Source organism: Takifugu flavidus, chromosome 18, assembly GCF_003711565.1.
Source record: "Takifugu flavidus isolate HTHZ2018 chromosome 18, ASM371156v2, whole genome shotgun sequence".
NCBI lineage: Eukaryota > Metazoa > Chordata > Actinopteri > Tetraodontiformes > Tetraodontidae > Takifugu > Takifugu flavidus.
The window spans coordinates 8,436,826-8,444,412 of record NC_079537.1 but is presented as its reverse complement, the minus strand read 5'-3'; positions in this window follow the sequence as shown (position 1 = coordinate 8,444,412).

Below are 7,587 nucleotides of genomic sequence, written 5' to 3'. Positions count from 1 at the left end.
ACGGCGTCACAAGATGGACGCCAGAATCATTGATGGGAAATCGGAAAACGGTCGAACGAGGAGTTAGATTGGGCCCAAAAAATTCCACGTTTCCTGCGTTTCCAAGACAACCAGGGTTGTTCTGCGCTTCCTCTGGAAACACAGCTGGGCTGAATCCTCGCTGATTGCCTCTTTCAGGCTGCCATCTTGTTTTTTTGTGGGTTCCAGTGGAAACGTGGCTTTGTTTGGAACAATCGAAAGGCTTTTCAGAAGAAAATGCTATCAGATGAGGTCAGCTGTCGCTAGAGGGGGCGGGGCTAGGCGACTTTAGACCAATCAGAGCAGTATGGGCGTGGTCAAAACGGGACATTTAGCTCCAGGCTGTAATTGGGATTATAGAGGTAGTTTTCATGTTTGGAAAAAGATGTAAAATAATCGACTTTGATCAGTAGAAATTATGATTATCACTAAAATATCACTGGAAACTTTGGGTCTTTGGATTTTGCTGCAAACAGAGCTCTTCTCTTCATCTCCCTGTACTCCTCCTTTCCCAAGTTTCTCTCTCTTCTCCTCTCTGGCTCTCCGTCCTTATCTGGCTACGAACAGATAATGACGCTTCACCACCGGGATTATGGTGATTACCGCTGGTGCCACCGTTGTAACCAGCCCAGGAAGACTTCCAGGCTGTTTGGAGGTGCTGACAGTCGTCCTGGACACCATTAGAGAATTTCGGCTCATGTTCTGTTCTTTTTTCCCCGCCTGGTGTTGAGAGAGCCAGAGGACGGTGAAAGCAGCTCTCAGCCTCTCTGTTTGTGTGCGACATTCGCTTGTTCGTCCGTCAGAGTCGGTTTTCTGCACCGCTCTTCGCTTCGCGGCACAAATGACGTCAGCCTCTGCCTTGACCTCTCACCTCGCTGTTTCCTGATGAAGAAAGCGGCTCCGCCCCTTCCAGCTGAGCGCCCTGGTGGGTCGAGGACGGAGCCCGCGTTGAGTTTCACAGCTTCTGGGCCCCAGGACAAATACACAACAGCGTCTCTGGTTGCACTTGATAATATTTGTCCTCATATATAACTACGCAGGTATGGAGTCTTGGGTTGAGTACAGTGGCAGCAGACAAAGAGGCAAGGAGGCCCCGCTGAAACAAGTTCCCAGGAACCCCCCCAACAAATTAGGTCCTTCTCCTCAGTGGGGCAAAACAAGCAACACATCCATTAAGAGCGGCGATGCAACGGGGACAGATTTAGCTGTATATTTGCCCTTGTGATGAGAATGGCTGAAGTGAAACGTGAAACCAGCTGGAGGACAGTTTAAACAAATGGATCCAGCTCCCGGGGAGCGAGAACTTTGGCAGCAAAGCACCTCAAAGTGGTCATTTTCTTTGGGGAGTGGGTATGGGAATGCTAGCAAGAGCTGTTCGATAGCGAGCAAACAAGCTAGATAATGACAGTAGCTACCGTAGCTAATAAAACACTAGCTCAACAAGTGGCCCATTTGTTGGTGCTCCTGCTTTGTTTCCGAATCAACACCTGATTTCCAGCAACTTTTCAGTTTAGTTTCAATCACTTTTGCCTCACATTTGTCCTCATTGGAAAGTTTTGCGGATATGTAACAGAATAAGAACAATCCTCGAGCAACAGTGCCACCAAATCGTGCACCAACAAGAAGTCCTTTTACATGCTAAATGAAACCCAATAATAAAGCATTAATAACAGTCCAGTTTGGTAACTGTACGTGCTGCACTGTGGAATCAGCACAGGTAAATACACCATCATTGATCTAAGTTATAGACAACGTGCACTTCTGACTGGGAAATGTGTGACGCCTGTAGCACCGTTTTGTCTACAGAATGAGCAATATTTAACATGGCGCACAAGGTCGTTGTTGCAGCGGCATGCCGTTCGTCTCAGGGATGCGTCACTGTTACGTCCACGAGATCGGCCCGTGATTTGTTGATTGTTGTGGCTATTGGTGGCGACATCAGAAGACGGAGGATTTTGTAGCAGGGGAAGCAGACAGAAATAATGAGGGGAAGGAAAAGCTGCCCATCTGAACACACACACACACACACACACACACCACACACACACACCACACACACACACAACACACACACACACACACACACAACACACACACACACACACACACACACACACACGCACACACACAACCTTGCTGTTACTGGCAGGGCCGGTTCAAATCAGTGGAGCCTTGTGATGCCCGGCGATGACATGTGTATCATTTCCTGTCTGGGGCGGTCGTGCAGTCATTACTGCTGCTCGCTGGCAGCTCGCTTGTGTCCCGTTTACAGCACCAAACATGTATTTTTCTTCCATCAGCGGCGGTAACATTTCCAGGTAAATTGGGATGGAGAAAGGTCAGAGGTCAGGGGAAAGAAAATTGAATTGAAATGTGTGAAATGTTTATAAATAGCTCGCAGAAGTGCCTTTGGCTTTGAAAAATAGCCTGTTTATGCTACTTGGTGAAGGCCCAAAGGCTGGAGTTCCAAAGCGTATACACAAAGCCTGCAACAATACACACTAATTACAGTAACTCTGGAGTTTCATGACTTTCAGCCAGTGATAACAGCAAGGTCACGTGTAATTAAATGTTATTAATGAGCGTATTGACTAAAATGAATTTTGTTTGAATTCACATTGAGTGAAAGAAATTTCTGTTATTCATATCATTGGTGACAGAAATATGATTTATGAGGGTTTAAAAAAAATCTATATATATATAAACCTTCTTTTTAAAGCCCACCCTCGCAGCTGAGAGTTCCAAGCCAACTACTGGTCCCGGCGCCTGGGAGCTTCAGCCAGTACAGGTGCTGGAAAGTGTGTGTTTCTGGACAGCCCTGATGTGTCAGAACACACTCAGAAGGATCTGAAAGGGAGGACAGATCCTGGGAACCTCCTGACCTCGCAGATCGGCTGATTCCAAATGCAACCCATGCAGCAATTAGCATGCGATTAAACAGACACACTAATGCTCACACACACACACACACACACACACACACACCCACACCCACACACACACACACACACACACATGTAGGGGGGTGTTTTATCTCCTGGCCCGACGGAAGTGAAGCTCTTCGTGTAGTTCTTCACTCCCACTGACAGCAGGACTTTTATCAGCCTCGCCAACCGGTTTACTCGGGGCAACGGCAGAGGAGGCGCGGGCGATAACCCCGGACGGCCTCTCGCCCACACAAACATACCACACGACCGTCTCCTTACACACAGATAACCAAGGTCAGCCGATATTGGAGGGTTAATTTACAGCAGAAGTGGCGTCTGAGGCGATGCTAAGCTAGTGATTATTTAGCTTCACTTGTGAAAGAAAAACAGTTCAGATATTTACTGAAAGACATGAGTTTACACGAACCCATCACGCCTCCGTCAGTTTAAGGGCACTTTGGACAGGCTGGTCAAGCCTTTCTGACCCTGGGGGTCAAACCAAGGACCCAGGGTCAGTTTGTCAGGTCTTGAAATCGTAACTCTCGTCGTACTGACGGTCGGGAGAACAGCGTCTGCTCATGCAAAGAATGGAGGGAGAGGAAAGTGTGCGGTTGAAAAAAAAGGGAAACTCAAATTCAGCGTTTCATTTCCTCTTGGAATAAAGGGAAAAGCCCCTCGATGTGTGGCCGCCTCGCCAGCGTTCTCCCGTCGTCTGTTTGGAGCTCCTGCCAGTGGGATGTTTAACATACCGGCCAATTATCCTTCAGCTTCGGCGCTTCCAGGATTTATATGCCCGGTCGTGTCAATGCTGTCATGGCAAGAGGGAATCCTGATGATGAACGGGCTGTTTCAGCTATCGCAGGTGTAAATCCTCCAACGGTCTTTAATGACACTAACAGTTTATTGCTCCATTCCTCACCGTTGACAGGAAACAATCCGCTTCAAACTTTCAGCCCAACATAAATAGACAGTGCCTCCAACTTAAAAAGGGAGATTATGAAGCTGTTGGTTCATTTTGAACTTATCTGATCTGATCTTATCGTTCGCTTTCTCTCGCACAGCGCGGCCTGTCGCCAAGGATTTAGCTCTGTTTTAACGTAGCGGCAAGGGAAAAACCTTCACAGCTCCGCTTCAGCCTCACGACATCTTCACGAAGACAACAGAAATGGTGGAAATTCATCCGTAATTTATCTGATCAGGGGTGGGAGTGGATTGAAGTTTTTCCTTAAATTTATGTATTAATTCCTCATTTCTTATGAATTCGGTTCTACCATCTCTCTCTCTCTCTCTCTCCTCTCTCTCTCTCTCTCTCTCTCTCACACACACACACACACACACACACTGAGCATTCCAAATGGCTCAGATTCCTGTAAGCGAGCTTCTATTAACAAACACAAAACGACATTTTGTCCTGTGGGGTTTTGTTTTTTCGTAATTTCTGTCCTGAAATCAGTGACGACGAGGAACGTTTGTTGACACTAACGCTGTACGGTGGAGGCTTCCAACGCGCTGCTGAAGGACTGTTTGCTTGGACAGTTCTCCGGTGATTGAGAGGCGATGATGTCCGGAGGGAAGCTGTCAGTCAGGGCCGCGGCTGCCAGCAGGTGTGAAGGTGTCACCATCTCTGTGTTTGGCTGGGCTACATATAAACGCACGTGTGCCTCAGCAGCTGAGGGGCACGTTGAGCTATCTTATGTGGGGGCTTCGTCAGCTCTATTCTGTTATGCACATATGCAGGGGGGACCAGGACTTCTGAGGGCCTGGAGCAGGAAAAGTTAGCTTCAGTAACCAGCTAGATGCTGATGTTTGTCAGCTTTGTTTTGCTTTTGTACAGAAAAATTTACTTGAGTAACTGGATCAAAATGAAGGATTTTGTGGTCGCGGTGACGTGCTTGCACAAGCTACTCTGCCTTCTGGAGAAAACCCCTCCCCCTGTTTGGAGCCCACCCATTTGTGACATGACCCCGCCCCCTCCGCTTTGCCCTGTGGAATTGATGGTCTATTTTAAAACCATTATTATTTTCTTGTACATTTTTATTTTCCTGCCACTTCCACGTCATGCTGCTATTTTCCTTTACCTCGGACATCATCTTTAGTCTGAGGATTCCAGCTACGTTTAAATCTGATCACATTAAAACCTTTCCGTGATGACAACCATTCGCTTTATCTACATTTGTGCTTTATTTTTCTGTCATTTCTCTGAAAGATGCACCGATACTCAACTGAACGCTGGCTTGCCAGGAAACAAGTAAAATAAAACAAATAAATACATAATGGTGGCATTGTTACTGCGCCAATTAAACACCTCACAACCGACCAAAACAAACACAGGGAACAATGTGTGAGATGCAGGGAAAGAATGCAGCACACTGGGCCCTGGGGCCAAACTGAACCAGCACCAGTTTTATCTACGGGGCCTCATGAGTGCTTCTGCTGGGCCCTGCAAACAAATGGAAGAACCAATGCTTGCATTTCTTTCTAAGGAAACGCAGCATGAAAGCTTAAATTATATAAGCGGCATGATTCAGGTTTAACTGTTGTCCCGCAGAGCTGAAGGCCGAAAGCAACGTGCACATCCTGCTTGGCTGATTAACATCTACAGGAATGCGTTTGTCCCGTCTTGTCCTGCAGTACCGTTGCCGGTCCAATGGGGGCAGTCTGGCTCCACTCAAATTGGCAGCGCGGCCTCCGTCCCAGCTCGCCACCAGATGTGCTCCTGTTGCTGACACGGAGCAGTGGAGATAATTGGTCATGTGACCAGTCAGCGCCATCCACAAGCAGCCAATTAAAGCGCAGCAAGTCTGGGGCGGCTTTGCCGAGACGTGGGTCTGGTCCCCGCGCATCGCCTGTTGCACACGCTCACGGTTGTAAACTTTGTAGCTGTTTATTTAACTGACACCGTGTGCCGGGGGTCAGAGGTTATCAGCAACAGTCCTCCCGCTCTGATGATGTCACTGATAGCCCGCCCCCCCGAGCCAAACAGCCCGGCTGGGATCTCCTCAACATAAACAAACAGAAAACAAATTTGCCTGCCGCGACAGGCGCTGAGACGCCTCCCCGGGGCTGTTTATGCAGGCCCGCCACGCGCGCCTCGTTTAGGAGCGCAGCCTGTCCCTGCGAGCCGCCGAGATAACGCCTGACAAAGTGTCCATTCAAAGGATTTGCCCCTCAAACTCTTGTCCAAACTGTCTGACCTTCGGCATCAAGAGATCTTATTGTCCGGAAGTTGTAACTGTGTTGCGGTTACAAACTGCCAGAATACTGGACACACACAGAGGAACAGTAGATCCCTGAGCCCCATCGGCGACTGCGTATACAGCTGGGCTGTAAATAATATAGAAACCAACAGACACAAAGGTGCCTTTTGTGCCTTGGATGCGTCGAGCGTCACCTGTTGTCACCGGGCGAGCGGAGGTTTGTACAGTATATCTGTGGGACGAGATCATACGTAGCTGCGGCTTCATTCCCCGACTCCAAGTGTGCAAACCGTCAACTTCCAGTATGTGTAAATGTGGCGTTTGGGACGCTCAGCAGGATGTCTGTTTATTGCCCTCAGTATTGGCTGGAATCATTTGTTCAACAGTAGCTGAGAACCTCTTCAGCTTCTTGGGGTAAAGAGGCGGGCCTGGAGTTGGCCGGCGTTGAAACGGCAGCGAGGGCCCGAGGTGCCATTAGTGGCTGCGGAGCAGCTGGAAGTGATTCCAGGAACACGGCGAGAAGGAGGCAGTTGGAAACCGCACGGCCTCGGCCTGCTTTTCACACTGTTCTTGGCAATTTGCAGCTAATGGCTCCGCGTGCCGCTCCGTTTGCATCTAGCAGGAAAGACAACAGCGACGGCTGAATTGAAGATGTGCGAGCACGGCGGTTAACGTGGCTACTGTTGGCTGGGTGTTAATGGGGTTCCAGAGGGCCGTTAACTTCCTGTCTGTGACCCACGGAGCGTCTGAAGGAAGTGCCTCCCGTTTGGTTCCCTAAAACGTACATCATGCAAGGCTAGCTAATCAACAAGCTTTGAGTAATGTAAATAAATAGATGAAAAGACGTCATTTGCGTGAATTTGCATACCTCAGCGTATTCCACCTTTAATGGATCAAAACAACAGATTTCCAGGAACCAAAATGCTAAATGTGATTGTGGTAACGCCTACTCGATAGAGACAATGCAAATTTTGGAAGGCTGGCAGCCAAAACAGTGGTTCGTTTCAGGACTTTTGTGGCTGGATTGTTTTACATACATGAGAATAGGAAGAGAGACAGAAAAGCCCACCTGAATAAACTTCCTGTGCTCTCTGCTCTCATTATGGGATTATCTCAGAGGAATTCTTATGAATACAAGACACACACACACACACACACACACACACACACACACACACACACACACACACACACACACACACAGGTAGGAAATGCACATTTCAACACGCACTTCCATTATATTTCTCTGGAATTTACAACGTGTAGCAACAGTATCAGCAGTCAGTGATTACCTGTTGTTATTCTCATGTAATAACCAAAGCATTTTAACAGAAGAGAACTCCTCATGTTCATCCACCCCCCTCCCCATCCAACTGCACCACAGTCTGCAGGTCAGCACTAAATGACCATTATCCAGTGTTAAATTCACCAGAGAGAATGGGCCA